Source organism: Arachis hypogaea, chromosome 17 (genome assembly GCF_003086295.3).
Source record: "Arachis hypogaea cultivar Tifrunner chromosome 17, arahy.Tifrunner.gnm2.J5K5, whole genome shotgun sequence".
Taxonomy (NCBI): Eukaryota; Viridiplantae; Streptophyta; class Magnoliopsida; order Fabales; family Fabaceae; genus Arachis; species Arachis hypogaea.
The window spans coordinates 47580332-47606954 of record NC_092052.1 but is presented as its reverse complement, the minus strand read 5'-3'; the positions used below and the strand labels follow the sequence as shown (position 1 = coordinate 47606954).

Below are 26623 nucleotides of genomic sequence, written 5' to 3'. Positions count from 1 at the left end.
GGAAGGGAGGGGAAAAAGTTTCGGCCATATGGGTGGGTTTGGGTGGGAAATTGGTTTGAATTTTTGAAGGTAGGTGGAGTTTATGAGGTAGGTTTATAGGGAAGAGTGGATGGATGTGAGTGGTGAAGAGGTGATGGGGAAGAGAGTTTGAGGTGATTGGTGAAGGGTTTTTGGGGAAGAGTGTTTATGGGGTTGTGTGAAAGAGAGTGGTGAGAAGAAGTGAGTGGAGGTAGGTGGGGATCCTGTGGGGTCCACAGATCCTGAGTGGATCCTGTGGGGTCCACAGATCCTGAGGTGTTCAAGGATTTACATCCCTGCACCCATTAGGCATGTAAAAATGCCTTTGCACACAACTCTGGGCGTTCAGCGCCAGGTTGGTGGCCATTTTGGGCGTTCAACGCCCATTTGTGTGCCATTTCTGGCGTTGAACGCCAGAACCATGCCTGTTCTGGCATTCAGCGCCAGAAGCTGCCCATTTTGGGCGTTCAGCGCCAGCACCATGCTCTGTTCTGGCGTTGAACACCAGACAGATGCTCCTCCAGGGTGTGATTTTTCTTCTGCTGTTTTTGATTCCGTTTTCAATTTTTATATTTATTTTGTGACTCTACATGATCATGAACCTACAAAGACATATAACTAAGGAAAATATAGTTAGATAAATAAAAATTGGGTTGCCTCCCAACAAGCGCTTCTTTAATGTCAATAGCTTGACAGTGGACTCTCATGGAGCCTCACAGATGTGCAGAGCTTTGTTGAGACTCTCCAACACCAAACCTAGAGTTTGGATATGGGAGTTCAACACCAAACTTAGAGTTTGGTTGTGGCCTCCCAACATCAAACTTAGAGTTTGACTGTGGGGGCTCTGGTTGACTCTGCTTTGAGAGAAGCTTTTTCTGCTTCCTCTCCATGGTTGCAGAGGGAGATCCTTGAGTTTTAAACACAAGGGAGTTCTCATTCCATTGAAGGACTAATTCTCCTCTGTCAACATCAATCACAGCTCTTGCTGTGGCCAGGAAAGGTCTTCCTAGGATGATGGATTCATCCTCTTCCTTTCCAGTATCCAGGACTATGAAATCAGCAGGGATGTAAAGGCCTTCAACCTTTACTAACACGTCCTCTACTTGTCCATAAGCCTATTTTCTAGAACTGTCTGCCATCTCTAATGAGATTTTAGCAGCTTGCACCCCATAGATTCCCAGTTTCTCTATTACAGAGAGGGGCATGAGGTTTATTCCTGAACCAAGGTCACATAGAGCCTTAAAGATCATGGTGCCTATGGTACAGGGTATTATGAACTTTCCAGGATCCTGTCTCTTCTGAGGCAATGTCAGTTGATCCAGATCACTTAGTTCATTGATGAATAAGGGAGGTTCAACTTCCCAAGTATCAATGCCAAATAATTTGGCATTTAGCTTCATGATTGCACCAAGAAACTTGGTAGTTTGCTCTTCAGTAACATCCTCATTCTCTTCAGAAGAGGAATACTCATCAGAGCTCATGAAGGGCATAAGGATGTTCAATGGAATCTCTATGGTCTCTAGATGAGCCTCAGAGTCCTTTGGTTCCTCAGAGGGAAGCTCCTTATTGGTCACTGGATGTCCCAGGAGGTCTTCCTCCTTGGGATTCATGCCCTCTCCTCTCCTCACAGGTTCGGCCATGATGCTTATGTCAATGGCCTTGCACTCTCCTTTTGGATTCTCTTCTGTATTGCTTGGGAGAGTACTAGGAGGGATTTCAGTGATCCTTTTACTCAGCTGGCCCACTTGTGCTTCCAAATTTCTAATGGAAGATCTTGTTTCATTCATGAAACTTACAGTGGCCTTGGACAGATCAGATACTAAGTTTTCCAAATTAGAAGTGTTTTGTTCAGAGTTCTCTGTCTGTTGCTGACTGGATGATGGAAAAGGTTTATTATTGTTAAACCTGTTTCTTCCACCATTATTAAAGCCTTGTTGAGGCTTTTGATCCTTCCATGAGAAATTTGGATGATTTCTCCATGATGAGTTATAGGTGTTTCCATAAGGTTCACCTAAGTAATTCACCTCTGCTATTGCAGGGTTCTTAGGGTCATAAGCTTCTTCTTCATAAGAAGCCTCTTGAGTACTGTTGGATGCAGCTTGCATTCCATGTAGACTCTGAGAGATCATATTGACTTGCTGAGTCAATATTTTATTCTGAGCCAATATGGCATTTAGAGTATCAACTTCAAGAACTCCCTTCTTCATAGGCGTCCCATTACTCACAGGATTCCTTTCAGAAGTGTACATGAACTGGTTATTAGCAACCATGTCAATGAGTTCTTGAGCTTCTGCAGGCGTTTTCTTTAGGTGAATGGATCCATCTGCAGAAGTGTCCAGTGATATCTTTGATAGCTCAGATAAACCATCATAGAATATATCCAGGATGGTCCATTCTGAAAGCATATCAAAAGGACACTTTTTGGTCAACTGTTTGTATCTTTCCCAAGCTTCATAGAGGGATTCACCTTCTTTCTGTCTGAAGGTTTGAACATCAGCTCTAAGCTTGCTCAGATTTTGAGGAGGAAAGTACTTGGCTAAGAAAGCCGTGACCAGCTTATCCCAATAGTTCAGGCTGTCTTTGGGTTGAGAATCCAACCATAATCTAGCTCTGTCTCTTACAGCAAAAGGGAAAAGCATGAGCCTGTAGACTTCAGGATCTACTCCATTAGTCTTAATAGTATCACATATCTGCAAGAATTCAGTTAAGAACTGAAAGGGATCTTCAGATGGAAGTCCATGAAACTTGCAGTTCTGCTGCATCAGAGAAACTAATTGAGGTTTCAGCTCAAAGTTGTTTGCTCCAATGGCAGGAATGGAGATGCTTCTTCCATGTAAATTGGAATTAGGTGCAGTAAAGTCACCAAGCATCTTCCTTGCATTATTATTATTTTCGGCTGCCATATCCTTTTCTTGTTCGAAAATTTCTGAAAGGTTATCTCTAGATTGTTGTAATTTAGCTTCTCTTAATTTTCTCTTTAGAGTCCTTTCAGGTTCTGGATCTGCTTCCACAAGAATGTTCTTATCCTTGCTCCTGCTCATATGACAAAGAAGGAGGCACAGAAAAATAATAATAATAATAGAGATCCTTTATACCACAGTATAGGGATCCCTGTGTGAGTAGAAGAAGAGGGGGAGACAAAGAATGTAATATAATGGAAGAAACACAACTGTGAGGATGGCAGAGATGTGAGATGAGATGTTAGTAAATGAATAAATAAATAGAATAAGATGGGAGAGGGAGGATTTTCGAAAATAATTTTTGAAAAAGAGTTAGTGAATTTTTTGAGAATAGTTTTTGAAAAATGTTAGTAATTTTCGAAAATTAAGATTTAAAAATTAAAATAATTAATAAATTAAAAAGAAATTTTGAAAAAGGTGGAAGATATTTTCGAAAATGAGAGAGAGAGAGAGTTAGTTAGGTAGTTTTGAAAAAGTTAAGAAACAAACAAAAATTTAGTTAGTTAGTTGAAACAAATTTTGAAAACCAATTTTGAAAAGATAAGAAGTTAGGAAGTTAGAGAAGATATTTTGAAATCAAATTTTTGAAAAAGATAAGAAGATATTTTAGAAATTAGTTTTGAAAAAGATTTGGTTTTTAAAATCTCAATTAATGACTTGATTCATAAGAAATCACAAGATATGATTCTAGAACTTAAAGTTTGAATCTTTCTTAACAAGCAAGTAACAAACTTCAAATTTTTGAATCAAAACATTAATTGATTATGTTATTTTCGACAATTTGATATAAAAATAAGAAAAAGATTTTTGAAAAATATTTTTGGATTTTCGAAAATAACTAAGAATTTTGAAAAAGATTTTGAAAAAGATAAGATTTTCAAATTGAAAACTTGATTTGACTCATGAGAAACAATTTGATTTTAAAAATTTTTGAAAAAGTCAACTCAAATTTTCGAATTTGATGAGAGAGAAAAAGGGAAAGATATTTTTTTTATTTTTGAAATTTTTATGATGAGAGAGAAAAACACTAAAAAGATGCAATGCATGAAATTTTTAAATCAAAACCATGAATGCATGCATGAATGATATGAATGTCAAGATGAACACCAAGAACACTTTGAATGTCAAGATGAACATCAAGAACATATTTTTGAAAAATTTTTGATGCAAAGGAAACATGTAAGACACCAAACTTAGAAATCTTTCATGTTTAGACTCTAAGAAACGAAAAATGCACATGTAAAACAAGAAAAGACACAAAACATGAAATCATCAAGATCAAACAAGAAGACTTACCAAGAACAACTTGAAGATCATGAAGAACACTATGAATGTATGAAATTTTCGAAAAATGCAAGATGCACATGCAAATGACACCAAACTTATGATATGACTCAAGACTCATACAAGAAACACAAAAATATTTTTGATTTTTATGATTTTCTAATTTTTTTGGATTTTTTCGAAAATTATATGAAAAAGAAAAAATAAGGATTCCAAAATTTTTAACATGAATTCCAGGAATCTTGCATTCTTAGTCTAAAGCTTCAGTCCAGGAATTAGATATGGCTCACTAGCCAGCCAAGCTTTCAATGAAAGCTCCAGTCCAAAACACTAGACATGGCTAATGGCCAGCCAAGCTTCAGCATTTAACACCAGAGTATATTGCTCTTGATAACAAATTGCAAGCCTCAGTCCAAATAAATTTAGACATGGCTTTTCAGCCAGCCAGTCTTTGCATGCTTCATGAAACACTAGAATTCATTCTTAAAAATTTTGAATTAAAAATTTTTTTGAAAACAGGTGAGAAAATTTTGAAATATTTTTGAAAAATTTTTGAAAACAAGATAAAAAGAAAATTACCTAATCTGAGCAACAAGATGAACCGTCAGTTGTCCAAACTCGAACAATCCCCGGCAACGGCGCCAAAAACTTGGTGCACGAAATTGTGATGTCCAGGCTCAAACAATCCCTGGCAACGTGAACAACTTGGTACGCGTAATCGTGATTACACTTTAATTATGTAAAATTCATGGCTTTTTCTTTCCCTAGAAATGGCGCCAAGAACATGGTGCCAATACCATGGTTCACAACTTCGATACAACTAACCAGCAAGTGCACTGGGTCGTCCAAGTAATACCTTACGTGAGTAAGGGTCGAATCCCACGGAGATTGTTGGTATGAAGCAAGCTATGGTCACCTTGCAAATCTCAGTTAGGCAGATATAAATTGATAATGGTGTTTTTGAATTTAATATAATAGAATAGGGATAGAGGTACTTATGTAAATCATTGGTAGGAATTTCAGATAAGCGAATGGAGATGCTTTTCGTTCCCCTGAACCTCTGCTTTCCTGCTATCTTCATCCAGTCAGTCTTACTCCTTTCCATGGCTGGCTTTATGCAAGGGCATCACCGTTGTCAGTGGCTACATCCCCTCCTCTCAGTGAAAAATATGCTCACATGCTCTGTCACAGCACGGCTAATCATCTGTCAGTTCTCGATCATGCTGGAATAGGATTCACCCTCCTTTTGCGTCTGTCACTAATGCCCAGCACTCGCGAGTTTGAAGCTCGTCACAGTCATTCAATCATTGAATCCTACTCGGAATACCACAGACAAGGTTTAGACTTTCCGGATTCTCTTGAATGCCGCCATCATTCTAGCTTACGCCACGAAGATTCTGATTAAGAGATCTAAGAGATATTCATTCTAGCTTATTTCATGTAGAACGGAAGTGTTTGTCAGGCACGTGTTCATAGGGGAGAATGGTGATGAGCGTCACACATAATCATCACCTTCATCACGTTCTTGGGTGCGAATGGATATCTTAGAAGCGAAATAAGATGAGTTGAATAGAAAACAGAAGTACTTTGCATTAATCTTTGAGGAACAGCAGAGCTCCACACCTTAATCTATGGAGTGTAGAAAGTCTACCGTTGAAAATACATAAGTGATAGGTCCAGGCATGGCCGAGATGGCCAGCCCCCAAAACGTGATCACAGGATCAAAATACAATTCAGGATCCAGGATGCCTAATACAATAGTAAAAGGTCCTATTTATAATAAACTAGCTACTAGGGTTTACATGAGTAAGTAATTGATGCATAAATCCACTTCCGGGGCCCACTTGGTGTGTGTTTGGGCTGAGCTTGAGTGTTGCACGTGTAGAGGTCTTTCTTGGAGTTGAACGCCAGCTTTTGTGCCACTTTGGGCGTTCAACTCTGGTTTTGGTTCCTTTTCTGGCGCTGGACGCCAGATTTGGGTAGAAAGCTGGCATTGAACGCCAGTTTACGTCATCTATTCTTGGCCAAAGTATGGACTATTGTACATTTCTGGAAAGCCCTGGATGTCTACGTTTTAACGCAATTAAAAGCGCGCCATTTCGAGTTCTGTAACTCCAGAAAATCCACTTTGAGTGCAGGGAGGTCAGAATCCAACAGCATCAGCAGTCCTTCTTCAACCTCTGAATCTGATTTTTGCTCAAGTCCCTCAATTTCAGCTAGAAAATACCTGAAATCACAGAAAAACACACAAACTCATAGTAAATTCCAGAAATGTGAATTAAACATAAAAACTATTGAAAACATCCCTAAAAGTAACTAGATCCTACTAAAAACATACTAAAAATAATGCCAAAAAGCGTATAAATTATCCGCTCATCAAGGTTCATTCTCCCAAATCTCATTACCAAATAACTTGTCATTTAGCTTCATGATTGCTCCAAGGTACTTAACAATCTGCTCTTCAGTAACATCTTCATCCTCTTCAGAGAAAGAATACTCATCAGAGCTCATTTATGGCAGAAGTAAATTCAATGGAATCTCTATGGTCTCAGAATGAGCCTCAGATTCCCATGGTTCCTCATTAGGAAACTCCATGGAGGTCAGTGGGCGTCCATTCAGGTCTCCCTCAGTGGGAATCACTGCCTCTTCCTCCTCTCCATGTTCGGCCGTGTGAAATGTGTTTATGGCCTTGCACTTTCTTTTTGGATTCTCTTCTGTATTGCTAGGGAGAGTGCTAGGAGGGAGTTCAATAATTTTCTTACTCAGCTGACCCAATTGTGCCTTCAAATTTCTAATGGAGGACCTTGTTTCAGTCATAAAACTTTGAGTGGTTTTGATTAGATCAGAGACAATGGTTGCTAAGTCAGAGGGATTTTGCCTAGAATTCTCTGTTTGTTGCTGAGAAGATGATGGAAAAGGCTTGCTATTGCTAAACCCGTTTCTTCCACCATTGTTGTTGTTGAAACCTTGTTGAGGTCTCTGTTGATCTTTCCAAGAGAGATTTGGATGATTTCTCCATGAAGGATTATAGGTGTTTCCATAGGGTTCTCCCATGTAATTCACCTCTTCCATTGCAGGATTCTCAGGATCATAAGCTTCTTCTTCAGAGGAAGCTTCCTTAGTACTGCTTGTTGCTGCTTGCATTCCAGAAAGACTCTGAGAAATCATATTAACTTGCTGGGTCAATATTTTATTCTGAGCCAGTATGGCATTCAGAGTATCAATCTCAAGAACTCATTTCTTCTGAGTTGTCCCATTATTCACAGGATTCCTATCAGAAGTGTACATAAATTGGTTATTTGCAACCATTTCAATGAGTTCTTGAGCTTCTGCAGGCATCTTCTTCAGATAAAGAGATCCTCCAGCAGAGTTATCCAATGACATCTTGGATAGTTCAGACAGACCATCATAGAATATACCTATGATACTCCATTCTGAAAGCATGTCAGAAGGGCACCTTCTGATCAATTGCTTGTATCTTTCCCAAGCTTCATAGAGGGATTCACCATCCTTCTGTCTAAAGGTTTGGACTTCCACTCTAAGCTTACTCAATTTTTGAGGTGGAAAGAACTTTGCCAAGAATGCATTGACTAGCTTTTCCCAAGAGTTCAGGCTTTCTTTAGGTTGTGAGTCCAACCATATTCTAGCTCTGTCTCTTACAGCAAAAGGAAAGAGCATAAGTCTGTAGACTTCAGGGTCAACCCCATTGGTCTTGACAGTGTCACAGATTTGCAAGAACTCAGCTAAGAACTGATGAGGATCTTCCAATGGAAGTCCATGAAACTTGTAATTCTGTTGCATTAGAGAAACTAATTGAGGCTTAAGCTCAAAGTTGTTTGCTCCAATGGCAGGGATAGAGATGCTTCTCCCATAGAAATCAGGAGTAGTTGCAGTAAAGTCACCAAGCACCTTCCTTGCATTGTTGGCATTGTTGTTGTTTTCGGCTGCCATGGTTTCTTCTTCTTCGAAGAGTTCTGTTAGGCCCTCTAAAGAGAATTGTTCTTTAGCTTCTCTTAGCTTTCTCTTTAAGGTCCTTTCAGGTTCAGGATCAGCTTGAACAAGTATGCCTTTATCTTTGTTCCTGCTCATATGAAAGAGAAGAGAACAAGAAAGTATGGAATCCTCTATGTCACAGTATAGAGATTCCTTGAAGTGTCAAAGGAAAAGAAGAATAGAAGGAGGGGATAGAGATGAGAGAATTTGAACTTATCAAGAGGGATAGAGTTCGAATTGCACCTTGAGGAGTGGTGTTAGTCCCTTAAATAGAAGGATGTGAAAAGAGGGGAAGAATTTTCGAAAATAATTTAAAAAGATTTTGAAATAATTAAAAAGAAATTTGAAATTTTGATTGAGATTTTCGAAAACTAAGATTGGGAAAGAAATAAAGTGATTTTTTTAAAAAGATTTTGAAATTAGAAAAAGATATGATTGAAAAAAATTAATTTTGAAAAAGATGTGATTGAGAAGATATGATTGAGAAGATATGATTGAAAATCAAATTAAAAAGAGAAAGTTTTAAAACTAAAGTTGATTACTTGACTAACAAGAAATTAAAAGATATGATTCTAAAATTTAAAATTTGATCCTTTCTTAATAGGCAAGTAACAACTTGAAAATTTTTGAAGTAAATCTTGAATTGAAGCAAGGATTTTTGAAAATAGTAAAAATAAATATAAAATGGAAATAAATTGATTTTGAAAGAGATATGATTGAAAAGATATGATTTGAAAAAGATTTGATTTTGAAAAAATATGAAAACTTGAAAAAAATGTGAATTAAAAACAAATTCTTCCCTCTAGTGTCATCCTGGCGTTAAACGCCCAGAATGGTGCCCATTCTGGCATTTAACACCCAAATCTCTACCTTTTTGGGCGTTAAATGCCCAGCCAGGTACCCTGGCTGGCGTTTAAACGCCAGTTTTCCTTCTTCTCTAGGCGTTTTGAACGCCCAGCTTTTTCTGTTTGATTCCTCTGCTGAATGTTCTGAATCTTCAATTCTCTGTATTATTGACTTGAAAAGACATAGTTTTAAAAAAATATTTTTAAATTTTTGATGATGAAAAACAATAAAAATGCAACTAAGATCAAATAAACAATGCATGCAAGACACCAAACTTTAAATGTTTGTATACTAAGGACTATAACAATGTAAAAATGCATATGAAAAACAACAAAATACACTAAACAAGAGAATTTAAAGATCAGAGCAAGGAAATCATCAAGAACAACTTGAAGATTAATGAAGACACATGCATGTAATTTTCGAAAAATGCAAGAAAAATAGAAACATGCAATTGACACCAAACTTAAAATTAGACAATAGACTCAAACAAGAAACATAAAATATTTTTGGTTTTTATGGTTTTATAAATTTTTTTTGTGATTTTCGAAAATTATATAGAAAAGAAAATAAAGAGAATCAAAACTTTTAATAAGAATTTCAGGAATCATGCAATGTTAGTCTAAAGCTTCAGTCTAAAAAGATTAGACATGTTTGGCCAAGCTTTAGCAGGACATTACATTCAATAACTAAATTGATGAGAATCAATCAGCTTTTGTGATGGTGGGAGCATCACCTTGAAACTCTAGAATTCATTCTTAAAAATTCTGAAAAAAAAGATACATAATCTAAGCAACAAGATGAACCGTCAGTTGTCCAAACTCGAACGATCCCCGGCAACGGCGCCAAAAACTTGGTGCACGAAATTGTGATCATCAACAATGGCGCCAAAGACTTGGAGCTCTCAAACGTGAATCACACTTTGTCACAATTCCGCACAACTAACCAGCAAGTGCACTGGGTCGTCCAAGTAATAAACCTTACGTGAGTAAGGGTCGATCCTACGGAGATTGTCGGCTTGAAGCAAGCTATGGTCATCTTGTAAATCTCAGTCAGGCGGATTCAAATGGTTATGGAGTTTAAGGTGATGAAAATAAACATAAAATAAAGATAGAGATACTTATGTAATTCATTGGTGGATTTCAGATAAGCGTATGAAGATGCTTTGTTCCCCTTGAACCTCTGCTTTCCTATTGCCTTCTTCTAATCATTCATACTCCTTTCCATGGCAAGCTTTATGTTGGGCATCACCATTGTCAATGGCTACATCCCGTCCTCTCAGTGAAAATGGTCCTGATGCTCTGTCACAACATTGGCTAATCAGCTGTCGGTTCTCGATCATGTCGGAATAGGATCCATTGATCCTTTTGCGTCTGTCACACACCCCACAATCGCGAGTTTGAAACTCGTCATAGTCATCCCTTCCCAGATCCTACTCGGAATACCACAGGCAAGGTTTAGACATTCCGGATCTCAGGAATGGCCGCCAATAATTCTAGCCTATACCACGAAGGTTCCAATCTTAGATTAGAAACCCAAGAGATACGCATTCAAGCCATTGCTAGTAGAACAGAGGTGGTTGTCAGACACATGTTCATAGGTGAGAATGATGATGAGTGTCACGGATCATCACATTCATCAAGTTGAAGAACGAATGAATATCTTGGAGAAGAAATAGACTTGAGTTGAATAGAAAAACAATAGTACTTTGTATTAATTCATGAAGAACAGCAGAGCTCCACACCTTAATCTATGGTGTGTAGAAACTCCACTGTTGAAAATACATAAGAACAAATAGTGTAAGCATGGCCGAATGGCCAGTCTCAAAGGTCTAAGGACTAAACGTCCCAAGATTGTGTCTAATACAATAGTAAAAGGTCCTATTTATAGAGAACTAGTAGCCTAGGGTTACAGAAATCAGTAATTAATGCATAAATCTTCTTCTGGGCCCGCTTGGTGTGTGCTTGGGTTGAGCATTGAAGCATTTTCGTGTAGATACTTTTCTTGGAGTTAAACGCCAGCTTTTGTGCCAGTTTGGGCGTTTAACTCCAACTTTTGTGCCAGTTTTGGAGTTAAACGCCAGAATTCTTGAGCAGACTCGAAACACCTGTTTGGGCCATCAAATCTCGAGCAAAGTATAGACTATTATATATTGCTGGAAAGCCCAGAATGTCTACTTTTCAACGCAATTAAAAGCGTGCCAATTGGGCTTCTGTAGCTCCAGAAAATCCACTTTGAGTGCAGGGAGGTCAGAATCCAACAGCATCTGCAGTCCTTTTTCAGCCTCTGAATCAAATTTTTGCTCAGGTCCCTCAATTTCAGCCAGAAAATACCTGAAATCATAGAAAAACAAACAAACTCATAGTAAAGTTCAGAAGAGTGATTTTTATTTAAAAACTAATAAAAATATAATAAAAACTAATTAAAATATACTAAAAACATACTAAAAACAATGCCAAAAAGCGTATAACTTATCCGCTCATCAGTGGGCACAGATTATGTCCCACTATATTTTTCCGAGCACTCACGAGTCGTCCTTCACAGCCGACATGGCTATTCTCATCTGGTGCATCCTGACAGAGCAACCCCTCAACTTGCCTCAACACATCCGGCAAGCAATGAGACATGTACAGATTGCGGGTAACCTGCCTTTCCCCGCCTTGGTTTCAGATTTAGTCTCTGCCACAGGTGTGTCCTCTCGGGCAGGCGACATTAAGGTCATGATCCCTAGGGCCGACTAGTATGTCCCGAATGGGAAGTACATCAAGCCACCAGTTCCATCTGTGATCCGGCCTGCAGGCCCATCTTTGGATACTCCTCCTACTCCCACTCCATCATCATTCACACCACAAGCATCATCCATCCATCAGATGTTCCTTCAGATCCTTGAGAGGTTCGACCAGCAAGACCGGCGGATGGAGCAAATGGAGCACTGTAACAAGTGCCGATACAACTACCTGAAGGACCTCATAGTTGGTACTCACCCACCTCCGGAACAGAAGGACACCCCCGACTCCCCTTCATCTAGTAGCACAGGGAGCCATGGCGAACCAGACAGCAGAGGCGATGCTTCCATCCTTCCCTTGCTCCTTACTGATGGCACGGAAGACCGTGCCACGCCTTAAGTATGGGGAGGTCAGTCCTTGACTTCCGGAGGTAACTTCTCTCTCTTAACACCAACATTTGACTTTTTCTTTTGTTAGATAGGATAGATTGCATGATAATAATTGTTTGCATGTATTTTTTTCTTGGTTAAAGTAATGAGTTTCTTTTCAAGACCCTTTTTATAGTATTTCACTAATTTAAATTGAAAATTTGTGTTAAACTTGTTTGAAGATTGTAATTTGGAACATAGGTTAAAGCTAAGAACACACAACCTGTGAGATTTGAGCTTAATTACATGGTTACATTATTTAACCATAATATTTTATTCCTGTGTGTTTTCTTCTCTATGATTGTAATCTATAGTTTGTTCTATTCTATATATCCATTGTTTAGTATATTTACATGCATACATATGATTGAGGCCATCACTTGTTATTAGCTCACTTATCCCAAATAGCCTACCATTCCAATTACCTTTGTTAGCCACTTTGAGCCTTTTAATCCCTATTTGTTCTATATTTTACCACATCACTAGCCTTAGGCGAAAAAAGAATTAATTACCCCAATTGAATCTTTGGTTAGCTTAAGATAGAGATTGTGTGTCAACCAAGTGTGGGGAATTGTGGGAACCTAGGTTAATGGGAATGTATTATGTTTTTACTTTATTTGAATATTGAGAATTTGGGTACCTACTCATGTGAAACTAGAAAATTAAAAACCATGTGCATTGATATGTTATGATTGCTTTCATGTTCAAAAAAAAAAAAGAAAAAAAATATTTCTATTACAATATAAATAAATAAATAAATAAATAAATAAATAAATAAATAAATAAATAAATAAATAAATAAATAAGGGGGATAAAAATTACCCAGTGCTAAGTTTAATAAAAGATCAATGCATATGTGGTAAAATTAAAGAAGATTTGGTACATGAGTATGTGATGCAAAAGTGGGAATTATAGGTAGCTAGGCATGATTTTAGAGTTACATAGAGTCAGGGACGGACCCAAGCATCATGGTGGGGGGCACTTGCCCCCACTCTTGTTTGATAATTTTAAACAAATATATGGGGCATATTATATATATATATATATATATATATATATATATATATATATATATATATATATATATATATATATATACATATATATATGCCCCCATTTTAAATTTTAAATGACCCACTACAAATAAACTAAGCCCAATTATTAAAAGCCCCAAACCCCTTTTATCTTTCTATTATTTTGACTATTAATTAACCTAATTATATTTAGTCTTCTTCTATTCTCAAATTTCAGCCGTCACTGATTTATTCTCTTAAACCCTTTTCTTAGTTTCATATTTTCAATCTTCTTTTTCTATTCTTTATCTAGTGGTCATCTTCGCTTCATCAAAAGGTAAATTTTAAATTCTCTATTTTGTTTTATATAGCTCTCTATGACTCTATATAGCTTTCAATTTCATTGTTTATCTTTTTTATATTTTCAATTACAAATTTTAATTCAAATAATTATAATTTAGGTATTAATCTATTTTTTATTCTCTTCATGAATTTATATATTTTATTTTATTCTCAATTTAGTGATTCTTATTATTTATTTATTTATCTTTTATTTTATTCTATTATATGTAATTATATTGCATATAAATTTTTAAAGTGAATTGATCAATTTATTAATTTAGAAGATATATATATATATATATATATATATATATATATATATATATATATATATATATATATTTTAGAAATAATAATGGAAAAATATTTCAAAAGAAAGCTACCACTAGAATCTGAAGTCACTTCATTAGTTACATATATAGAAAGAGAGACATTCAATCAAGTTGATAATGAAACAATTATATATTCAACATTTTTAAAATATGAAAACAAGAAGAGAAGTACCTTCAAGATTTGAAGCGAAGAAAGTTAGCGGCTAATGTAATTTTTTATTTTTTTATTTGAATAATTAATGTGTATTTTTATATTTTTAAATTTAAATTAATATATCTTTTAATAGTAATGTGTATTATTTTTGCCCCCCCAACATAAATTTTCTGGGTCCGTCACTGCATAGAGTGTGTGTGTGTGTTAGGTGAGAGCTTAGGTTAGTCAAAGATTTATATTATAGCTCACTTGGTCATACATATATCCTCACCCTTTCCTTAGCCCCATTACAACCTTGAAAAGACCTTATGATGTTTGCATTGGTATACTAAATTTTTGTTGATTAGGTAGATAAAGAACAATGTCTAGAAAGCATGACTACAGAAAAGTAGAGTGATTAACCCTAGACACTTGAGCGATTAGAGTGCATATACACTACCAGTGAGGGTTCAATGCTTGATTCTATGATCCCTGCTTTCATGAGCTATCTTCTCACAAGTTTACTTGTGTTTTATTGTATGGTTTGAATTAGTGGAATCTGATTTGTTTTTGTCTTGAAAGCTTATTTACTTTTGACCAAGTAGACAGAATCATCTTAGCATATAGTTGCATTCATAGGTTGCATCTCATAAGTCTTACTTTCCCCCATTCATTTTTTTTGTCTCCTTGAGCTTAGCATGAGGACATGCTAATGTTTAAGTGTGGGAAGATTGATAAACCACTATTTTATGGTCTATCTTGTGCTCAATTGAGTAGTTTTTATCAAGCCTTTGTACACTTATTCATACAATTTGCCTGAGTTTACAATTCCTTCCCAATTTTGTTCTATGGTTGAAAACTTGCTTCCTAAGCCTTTAAATTGTGTATTTTAATCCCCTTTATACCATTCGATGCCGTGATCTGTGTGTTAAGTGTTTTCAGGATTTATAGGACATGAATGACTTAGAGGATGGAGAGGAAGCTTGCAAAAATGGAAGGAGCACAAGAAATAAAGGAGACAACCAGCGAGAAGCAACGCGAATGCATGGCTCACGCGTGCGCGTGAATCGGAGTTCGCACGTCAACGCGTGCGTGTGCCTGACGCGTATGTGTGACACGCGAAGATGACCAGCGACGCGTACGCGTGACATGCACTACCTGCAGAAATCGCAGAAAACGCTGGGGGCAATTTTGGGCTGATTTTGGACCCAGTTTTCAGCCCAAAAACACAGACTAGAGCCAGGGGACAAGCAGAGACTCAACACACATTCTCATTCGCATAATTTTAGTTTTAGTTTCTAATCTTAGAGAGAATTCTACTACTTCCTCTAGGTTTTCTTCACATTCATGGTTTTAGAGTTTATGCTTTTGATTTGGATATTGAGAAGAGTCATTACCTCCGTTGAAGTTGCTGCTATTCTAGTTTGTTTCCTTACTCCTTTACTTTTTCATTGCCCATTAACCCTGTTCAGATACGTATGTTTATGATTTTGGGATTTATTAATGCAAAGAATTACTTTTACCTTTAATTAATTTTCAACTCCTATTTTATTTAATTTATCATGTCTTCTTCTTATATGTCTATGAACGTTGTATTTATGTCAATGGAGTAGACTCCCAACTTGACTTGGGAGTTGATTAAGAGGAGACCCTTGAGTTGGAATATTCAAGTGTCAATCTCAATTGGAAGCTGTTGGCTAATTCTCTATTTACTAATGCTGATCCTTCCATAGGAGAGGATTAGGACTTGCGAATAAGAGTTAGCTCAATCACTTGACTTTTCTTTATTTAGTAAGGATTAACGAAGTGAAAACAACAACCTCTTGCTATTACACTTGGAAAAAATCCAACAATGATAGAACTTCCAATTAATCTTTTCCCGGTCAAGGCTTTTTATTCTGATTATATAAATTCTCTTGCTAATTCACCTTGCTTTAATTTACAATCATTTATTTTTCTGTTCTCCAACTCTTAAAATTTCTCGAAAAATTCCTGACTGATAAAATAGTACTCTTTTGTCAACTCGTTGGGAGATGACCTGGGATTCTTACTCCCTGTATTTTTATTCTAAATTTGTGACAACCCTTCTAAATTGATAAGCGGATTTTCGTCGATTGAGAACTGTACTTGCAACGCTGTTCTTATTATAAATTCTTAATCGGTAATTTTCCGCCCGTTCAATACCACATGTTCGATGAAATGCCTCAATAAATATTTTTTTTGATTCATATGACTTGGCCGTCATATGCTTTCAATTTATCTTTTGTTAGGCATATCGTATGAATTGTGCAACTTCAATTGTGAATTTTGATATTGATCAAATTGTTTTACCAATGCATATCCTTGCTTGTATGCTTTGAGCTCAACCATCCACATTTTCCAAAACTTGTGTACCTTTTTAATGGGTGATTTTAGTTGCAAATGCATTGTGTTGGTAGAATCTAAGTTTCATTGTTCATCTTGGAATTTAAATTTATTAACCACTTTACAAATGTTCAACTTTTTATGATGTCTTGATCAAACATCTTTTGGCTTTAAATTAAGAACATTGTATATGTGATTACCACCTCTTAAGGATGAACAATTGACAATTCCCTTTTTGGTGCTTGCTTGAAGTTGCTTGCATTTTTATGTTTTATATGTGCAACTTGAGCACTTAGTTGCGAAGCTTTAAACCTTTAGTTTCCTTAAGAGTGTGATTGCCATTGTGTCCGGCTGGTGTGTGTGTTCCAACCGTGCGCATCATTAGAATATACACACGCCTTTCTTGTGAATCATACTATTTTCAAGCTTCCAATTAAGAATTTAGTTTTCTTGACTTTATTAAGTGCTTCCTCATTGTTCTTAATTTGTTGTTGTCCTATGACCTTGAAATTTTCTGTTTTCTTTTTAGGATGCGAAAGAAGGTAAGAACATGGTCACTTTACCGGTTGTGCAACCTACAACCTGCACATCCAGACCTTATTTTATGGATCACCCGAGTGATCACCCGAATATCTTGGTCAACCAGAGAGCCGAGTTCCAATATGACAAATTTGAGAAAAGGTCAATCCATTGGGAACGAACGCTCAAGGTTCCGATCAAGTACAAACCGGTCATCCATGAACAGATCGCCTCACTTTATTGGGAGTTTCTTGAGCAAGACCCAATTGAAGTTAATAAAACCATGGTGCGGGAATTCTATGCCAACTACCAAACTTGGGAAGCGGAGTCAGTGTTCCTCTGGGAAAAGAGGTTGGACACTTCCAACCGAGCTCTCGAAGCTATTCTAAAGATCCCCCACATTCCGCCCAAAAAGGATGATTATTCAAGGATCAAGGCGAGTGTGTTCAAGGGGAGGATGTCTTTGGCTCCCATACTTTAGAGAATTGGCCATCCCGGTGCTTCATGGGAGTTTAGCAAAGGGAGGTCATCTGTTCCCGCAACTATAGCTTACTCCAATTTGAATGCCAAAGCTCGTATATGGCATCAAATTGTGGTGGACTACATCATTCCCAGCACCCATGCCACCCATGTGAAATTCAATACTACTTTGCTACTTTGGGCTATCATGGAAGGAAAGAGCATAGCCATTGTACATTTGTTACCCACATCGATATGGAGACTGATTGAGAAGAAGAACATCAACATTCCTTTTCTGTCGATGGTGATGCGTTTAGCAACAGCAGTAGGGGTAGAATGGCGTCCGAGGGATATAATGTTCAGGGTTCTTAGAGGCAACAAGTTCATTCCGAGGGGAGATTTGGAAAGATCAATAAACACAACACCCTCCGAGAGGAAGACACCCAAAACACCACCATCAAGTCTACCAACTTCGTCAACTGCTTTACCCTTTCTCCGTCCTCTTCCGGAAGTGTTCCAAGATATCTTGCATGATATCCACCACATGGAGCATTTGGAGTAAAAGCGTTTCGAGTGGATAGCGGCAAAGCTAAAAGGAAGATATACTGGCCCACCTCCTAGAGCTTCATACGAGCAAGCTGGGGAGGAGTATGATGCAGTTGATCAACCCTCTTCTGAGTCCACCGGCTGAAGGTGGCCCCCCTTCATTCTCCCGGATCGTAAGCATGCACGGAGGACCGTGCACAAACTAAGTGTGAGGGAGAATCGATGATTTCAAGGGGGTAAAAATATCTCAATTCAAGACACTTTTGCAATGTTTCTTGTAGTTCTTTTTCCTCATTTTGAGTAGTTTTACTTCTATTGCATCTTGTTTGGCTTGTTTGTAAATATTTCTTTAATGCTCGTAGTAGTTAATATTTGCATGTTGGATGATAGAATGAATAAGTTGGTGAAACACCAAGAAATTTCCATGAGATCTTTTCTAGGGCGTATCATTGATTGAATTGAAGAAAAATTGTGTTTTTCAACTTGCTTGAAGTATTTTGTTTGTAGAACATGGAAAAGAGCTAGAACAACATACCTTGTGAGATTTAAGCTTTAATAGATGGTTGCACTTGTCAACCATAACGTTGTTCTTGTGTGTGATTATACTCATTTTTTATTGTGATAATTGATTTGTATGATTCTTTATGTCCTGTATTTTTGTTTGGATGCATTTAGCATGATTGAGGCCATCTTTGATGTTAAACTCACTAACCTATATGGCCAACCCTTGCATTCACCTTTGTGAACCCCTTTGAGCCTATGAATCCCTTTTGTTTTGATGATAAGCACATTACTCCCCTTAAGCGGAAAACTATTGAAGTCCCTGAATTACTCTTTGATCAGCTTGGGTGGATTAGTGTATGTATTCTAAGTGTGGGGGAATTTTTGGGAAGCATTGGTGATTGAGGCATGAACTCATCATGAAAAATTTTTGGCAATTAGGTAATGCTCATGCATTTCATTAATTAAGACATATGCATTTATAGTTCAATATAAAAAAAACTTGTGCATAATAAAGTATGAAATAAAAGAGTTAAATAAAGGATGCATATGTCATGTTTTGAAAAGAAAATGCATGAGTAAGGTGAGATCAAAAAAGAAAATGGGTAGATCGGTTGTAATGTTATGTGTATATAGGTGATATAGGATTAGGTGGACACTCAAGCTAATCAAAGAACTAATTCTTTAAGTCCACTTAACCAAATTCATCCTACCTAAACCCTAGCCCCATTACATCCCTCTAAAGACCTCATGATATTTGTTATTCATGCATTGAATACTAGTTAATTGTTAGATGACTTGCAAATCTTTGAAAAGCTTGATAAAAGGAGAATTGAGTGGTTAAACCCTAAACACTGAGCGAATTGAGTGGATACACATCCGGTAAGGGGTTCGATCGCTCAATTCTATCTTCTTACATCTCATATTGCATCTTCTTGCAAGTTGTTTGATTGAATAGTTTTGAAAAAATTTTGATTCAATTCTTTGGACATTGATCTTAGTATATGAACTCGTTGCATTGGCCCTAAAGCTTGGTTGTGATGGATTGGAATTTTATGGTTTGTTTCTACCAACTCTCATCATAGTAGATATTGGCAAATAACCTTAGGATAGTTGCATGCATTTAAGTAGTATATAGTATAAGTCATTTTTCCTTTCATCTATCTCCTTTGAGTGTGATTAGCATGAGGACATGCTAGTGTTTAAGTGTGGGGGAATTGATGAATCCATATTTGATGATGAATTATGGTTGAAATTGAATGGATTTTATTGTATAAACTTGCACTTATTCCATTGAATAGCATGCTTTTGAACTTTCCTACCAAATTGTGCTTAATTATGAAAATATGCTCTTTTGTGATAAATTTAATCTATTTTATTCTATTTGCCTTCAATTCGATGCCTTGATGTTGTTTGTGAGTGATTTCAAGTGTATAAGATAGGAATGGTTTGGAGAAAATAGAAGAAGAGCATGCAAAGTGGAGAAAACATGAAGAATCAAAGGAGATGGGCTCAGAGACGTGTGCGTACGCACATACCTATGTGCGTACGCACAGGTGCCCAATTAGTGTGCGTGGATCATTTCGAGCGCGTCACGCATCCATTATTCAAGCATCGCCTAGTGTGCGTGCGCACAGCTACTTGTGCGTACGCACAGGAAGAGATTGTCACAGAGTGTACGGACACACAAGTCTATGCGTCCGCACAGGTGTCCACACATGCCTTCATTAAAATGGCACGTGACTCACGATTTTGAGGCTTTGGAGGCCCATTTCTGATGTCTTTTAGCTCATATTGGAAGGGAAATGAAGACCATAACATAGCATATCATTAGTATAGTTTAGGAGTAATAGTAGGAAGCTTTTAGTTTAGTTTTCTCTAAGTTTTTCATCATCTCTATTAGGGTTTATATTAGGGTTTTACATTCAAGTGCCATTTCCATTTTTGATCTTGGATTTCGCTAGCTTCCATTGTAAGTATCTCTTTGTTATTACTCTTTATAGTTATATTGTTCTTACTCTTTCTTATAATTCAAGTTATAGTTCAATTTCACTTCTCTCTTGCAATTTCAATTTCTTGTTGATGAATTTGATGTTTGATGTTTGTTCCATGCTTTTTTGTGTTATTCTTATTGATTGAGATCAATTGTTGCTTTTAGTTTCAAGCCTTTTCTCAGTTTTCTCATGTTTAAGGTTTTTGCCCACCAAGTGTTTGACAAAATGTCAACCATGGTTTTAGGCTAAATTTTTTGCTCTTGGCTTGGGAAAAGTGAGCAATTGGGTTCCTAGAGTTGGAATGTCCAATATTTAGTGTCAATTCTTGGGTTGTTAATTGTTCTTGTTCCCACTAACGTTAATTTGTTACTAAGGCAATTAGCAAGCAATTTAGGATTTGTGGGTTAAGAACACTTATGCTCATTTAACTTACTTTTCGATGTGAGGGTTGATCAAGTGAGACTAATCCATCATAATTGTCATAGTTGAGGTTCCAACAAGGAAAGGACCCTTAACTCACTCCAAGCCAAGACTCTTTTTATGTTTTCAATCTTTTATACACATTTATGTTAATCTCTTTTATACTTTACTTGTTCATATTGCATAGTCGGTTCTTTAATTTCTTCATTAGTTCAATCATTAAAATTTTGCATGTTCTTTTATTGCTTTATATGTTCATTTCTTCATTGAAAATCCCTTGATCACTACAACCGGAATTGTGCACTCATTGTTCTCAAGTGTTCCTTGGGAGACGACCCGGGAGTCAAATACTCTCGGTTTTGAATTGGTTTTGAATTGTGACACCTCCTTTGAATTAAATAATTTGATCGGAAGAGTTATTGTTGGTTTGGACTATGCTACCAACGGATTGATGCTTGTTTTTGATTGACTATAGATCAACAACAATTCCTCTCGTTATCAATACACTAAAACATAACCGGAATTTTGCAACGGTTCTGGGGTCATATTGCAGTGGTTAAATCAAACGCTGGAAGATAGGCCGCGGATAAACAGTTAGCGACGGTTTTAGCTAATGATTGAAATAATCGCTGCGTAATAAAAATGGTTTTGCGGCGGTTACAAACCGCCGCTAAATGGCAAGAAATTGAAAATGTGGTTCATTTTGCGGCGGTTAGAAACCGCCGCTAAATTCAGGATTTCCATTAAAATGTTAGTTTTTTTTATTATTTTGCCTCTTTTAAAATAGTATGTTTATTCAACTTTAATTTATTAGTTATCGATTAATTTAACGAACTTCTAACCAAATAAAACAACTATATAACATAACAAACCAAATTATATATATGCAAACATAACTTATATAATGAGATTGTCATATGTGCCTGATTCAATATAAAGTAAAATTTCATAATTTCAAGAAAATAAACATAAACTAACTTAAATTCAATAGTGGCTAATAACATTGATTGAAACTCACTATTTTTGTTGCGGGTCATAGTTGCCAGATGAAGATGGCCTTGCGCGCGACAACGTTAGTGTACTGCCCAAATCATCCAGCACTGTAGCAACGTCAGCTGGCAAATTGCCTCCTTGCTGTTGCATTATATATCCCAAAACCTTCTCTATCGACTATCTCTTCGCCTGCTCTTCTTCTATCTTAGCAGTCAATTCTACAATCCTCATCTCATACTCTTGATTTGGCTTACCAGAACCTTACGGTTCTCCAGCAGCATTACCAAATACTAAGTCAAACAAAACCCCCACATTCAAACTCTAAGTTTGGTGTTGGGAGGCCACAACCAAACTCTAAGTTTGGTGTTGAGAGGCCACAACCAAACTCTAAGTTTGGTGTTAAGAGGCCCCAACCTTGCTCTGATTATCTGTGAAGCTCCATGAGAGCTCACTGTCAAGCTATTGACATTAAAGAAGCGCTTGTTGGGAGGCAACCCAATGTTATTTAATTATATCTATTTATTTTCCATTGCTTTTTTATGTTTTCTTTAGGTTGATGATCATGTGAAGTCACAAAAACTACTGAAAAATAAAAAACAGAATGAAAAACAGCATTAAAAATAGCTCACCCTGAAGGAAGAGCTTACTGGCGTTTAAACGCCAGTAAGAAGCATCAAGCTGGTGTTAAACGCCAGAAACAAGCACCAGACTGGCGTTTAACGCTAGAACAGAGCATGGAATTGGCGTTTAACACCAAGAATGGGAGAAAAGTTGGCGTTAAACGCCAGAAACAAGCAGCAAGCTGGCGTTTAACGCCAGACATGCATTCTAAGGGTGTTTTGCACGCCTAAATGGAGCAGGGATGCTAAGTCCTTGACCCCTCTGGATCTGTGGATCCTAAAGGATCCCCCACCTACCACACCTCTTCTTCTCTCCTCTTCACACCCTTTTCATAACACTCTTCCCCAAATACCCTTCACCAATCACCTCCATACCTCTTCCCCAAATACCCTTAACCACTCACATCCATCCACTCTTCCCCATAAACCCCACCTACCTCCGAAATTTAAATTCTTTTCCCTCCCAAAACCCAACCCTAATGGTCGAAACTTACCCTTCCCCCCACCCCTATATAAACCCCTTAACACTACTCTATTTTCACAAATCACAACCACTACTTCTCCCCCTTGGCCGAATACACTCTCTCACTCCATCTCCTCCATTTTCTTCTTCTTCTACTACTGTCTTTCTTCTTTTTCTCGAGGACGAGCAAACCCTTTAAGTTTGGTGTGGTAAAAGCATTGCTTTTTGTTTTTCCATAACCATCAATGGCACCTAAGGCCAGAGAAACCTCAAGAAAGAGGAAAGGGAAGGCAATTGCTTCTACCTCTGAGTCATGGAAGATGGAGAGATTCATCTCAAAGGTCCATCAAGACCACTTCTATGAAGTTGTGGCCAAGAAAAAGGTAATCTCTGAGGTTCCTTTTAAGCTCAGAAAGAGCGAATATCTGGAGATCCGACAAGAGATTAGAAGAAGAGGATGGGAAGTACTCTCCAATCTTATTCAACAAGTCAGAATCTTAATGGTTCAAAAGTTTTATGCAAATGCATGGATCACTAGGAACCATGATCAAAGTATGAACCCAAACCCAAAGAACTGGCTTACAATGGTTCGGGGAAAATACTTAGATTTCAGTCCGAAAAATGTAAGGTTGGCGTTCAACTTGCCAATGATGCAAGAAAACGCACGCCCCTACACTAGAAGGGTCAACTTTAATCAAAGGTTGGACCAAGTCATCATGGACATATGTGTGGAAGGAGCTCAATGGAAAGTTGACTCAAGAGGCAAGCCGGTTCAATTGAGAAGACCGGACCTTAAGCCTGTAGCTAGAGGATGGTTGGAGTTCATCCAACGCTTAATTATTCCTACTAGCAACCGGTCTGAAGTTACTGTAGACCGGGCCATCATGATCCATAGTATCATGATTGGGGAGGAAGTGGAAGTTCATGAGATTATATCTCAAGAACTCTACAAGGTGGCTGACAAGTCCTCTACTTTGGCAAGGTTAGCCTTTCCTCACCTCATTTGCCACCTCTGCAATTCGGCTGGAATTGACATAGAGGGAAACATCCTCATTGATGAGGACAAGCCCATCACCAAGAAAAGGATGGAGCAAACAAGAGATCATGGACCTCAACAAGAGCATGAGGAAATTCCTCACCATAAAATCCCTGAGATGCCTCAAGGGATGCACTTCCCTCCACAGAACTATTGGGAGCAAATCAACACCTCCCTAGGAGAATTAAGTTCCAACATGGGACAACTAAGGATGGAACACCAAGAGCACTCCATCATTCTCCATGAGATTAGAGAAGATCAAAGAGCTATGAGGGAGGAGCAACAAAGACAAGGAAGAGACATAGAGGAGCTCAAGAGCACCATTGGTTCTTCAAGAAGAGGAAGACGCAACCCTCACTAAGGTGGACCCGTTCCTTAATCTCCTTGTTCTTATTTTCCTGTTTTTCGGTTTTTGAGCCTTATGTTTTATTTATGTTTGTGTCTTTATTACATGATCATTAGTATTTAAGTGTCTATGTCTTAAAGCTATGAATGTCCTATGAATCCATCACCTTTATTAAATGAAAAATGTTCTAAAAACAAAAGAACAAGAAGTACATGATTTTGAATTCATCCTTGAAATTAGTTTAAGTATTTTGATGTGGTGACAATACTTTTTGTTTTCTGAATGAATGCTTAAACAGTGCATATGTCTTTTGAATTTGTTGTTTATGAATGTTAAAATTGTTGGCTCTTGAAGAATAATGAAAAAGGAGAAATGTTATTTGATGATCTGAAAAATTATAAAAATGATTCTTGAAGCAAGAAAAAGCAGTGAATAGAGAAAAGCTTGCGAAAAAAAACAAAGAAAAAAATTGGCAAAAAAAATAAATAATAAAGAAAAGAAAAAGCAAGCAGAAAAGCCAATAGCCCTTAAAACCAAAAGGCAAGGGTAATAAAAAGGATCCAAGGCTTTGAGCATCAATGGATAGGAGGGCCCAAAGGAATAAAATCCTGGCCTAAGCGGCTAAACCAAGCTGTCCTTAACCATGTGCTTGTGGCGTGAAGGTGTCAAGTTAAAAGTCGAGGTCCAAAGCAAAAACGGAGTGTGCTTAAGAACCCTGGACACCTCTAATTGGGGACTTTAGCAAAGCTGAGTCACAATCTAAAAAGGTTCACCCAATTATGTGTCTGTGGCATTTATGTATCCGGTGGTAATACTGGAAAACAAAGTGCTTAGGGCCACGACCAAGACTCATAAAGTAGCTGTGTTCAAGAATCAACATACTGAACTAGGATAATCAATAACACTATCTGAATTCTGAGTTCCTATAGATGCCAATCATTCTGAACTTCAAGGGATAAAGTGAGATGCCAAAACTGTTCAGAGGCAAAAAGCTACTAGTCCCGCTCCTTTAATTGGAGCTAAGTTTCATTGATATTTTGGAGTTTATAGCATATTCTCTTATTTTTATCCTAATTTATTTTTAGTTGCATGGGGACAAGCAACAATTTAAGTTTGGTGTTGTGATGAGCGGATAATTTATACGCTTTTTGGCATTGTTTTTACATAGTTTTCAGTATGATTTAGTTAGTTTTTAATATATTTTTATTAGTTTTTAAATAAAAATCACATTTCTAGACTTTACTATGAGTATTTGTGTTTTTCTGTGATTTCAGGTAATTTCTGGCTGAAATTGAGGGACTTGAGCAAAAATCTGATTCAGAGGCTGAAGAAGGACTACAGATGCTGTTGGATTCTGACCTCCCTGAACTCGAAGTGGATTTTTTGGAGCTATAGAAACCCAATTGGCACGCTCTCAATTGCGTTGAAAAGTAGACATCCAGGGCTTTCCATACTTTGCCCAAGTTTAGACGACGCAAACTGGCGTTTAACGCCAGCTTTCTGCCCTATTCTGGCGTTAAACGCCAGAAACAAGTTACAAACTGGCGTTTAACTCCAAGGAAGACCTCTACACGTGAAAGCTTCAATGCTTAACCCAAGCACATACCAGGTGGGCCCGGAAGTGGATTTCTGCATCAATTACTTAATTCTGTAACCCTAGTAACTAGTTTAGTATAAATAGAACTTTTTACTATTGTACTAGGGGTCTTTTCCCCTATTTTCGAATTCATATGCCATTTGGGGAGGCTGGCCATTCGGCCATGCCTAGACCTTATTCTTATGTATTTGAAACAGTGGAGTTTCTACACACCAAAGATTAAGGTGTGGAGCTCTGCTATTCCTCATGAATTAATGCAAAGTACTATTGTTTTTCTATTCAACTCAAGCCTATTTCTTCTCTAAGATATTCATTCACACACAAGAACATGATGAATGTGATGATTATGTGACGCTCATCACCATTCTCACTTATGAACGCGTGCCTGACAAACACGTCCGTTCTACATGAAAGCAAGCCTGAATGCATATCTCTTAGCCTCCTGATTTACGATCAAAGTCTTCGTGGTATAGGCTAGAATTATTGGCGGCCATTCTTGAGATCTGAAAAGTCTAAACCTTGTCTGTGGTATTCCGAGTAGGATCTGGGAAGGGATGGATGTGACAAGCTTCAAACTCGCAAGTGCTGGGCGTAGTGACAGACACAAAAGGATCACTGGATCCTATTCCAGCGTGATCGAGAACCGACAGATGATTAGCCGTACGGTGACAGCGCATTTGGACCATTTTC

General features: G+C 37.4%; 2 non-coding genes across 2 annotated transcripts; both read left to right on the top strand.

The window, feature by feature from the left end:
• Window positions 1-2417: 2417 nt before the first annotated feature.
• On the top strand, window positions 2418-2525 carry LOC112768564 (small nucleolar RNA R71). The gene has a single exon (XR_003185975.1). It is a non-coding gene; the product is annotated as a small nucleolar RNA R71 (small nucleolar RNA).
• A 5175-nt stretch (window positions 2526-7700) lies between these two features.
• Window positions 7701-7808, top strand: LOC112768630 (small nucleolar RNA R71). Its single transcript, XR_003186035.1, has one exon. It is a non-coding gene; the product is annotated as a small nucleolar RNA R71 (small nucleolar RNA).
• The last annotated feature ends 18815 nt before the right edge of the window (window positions 7809-26623 follow it).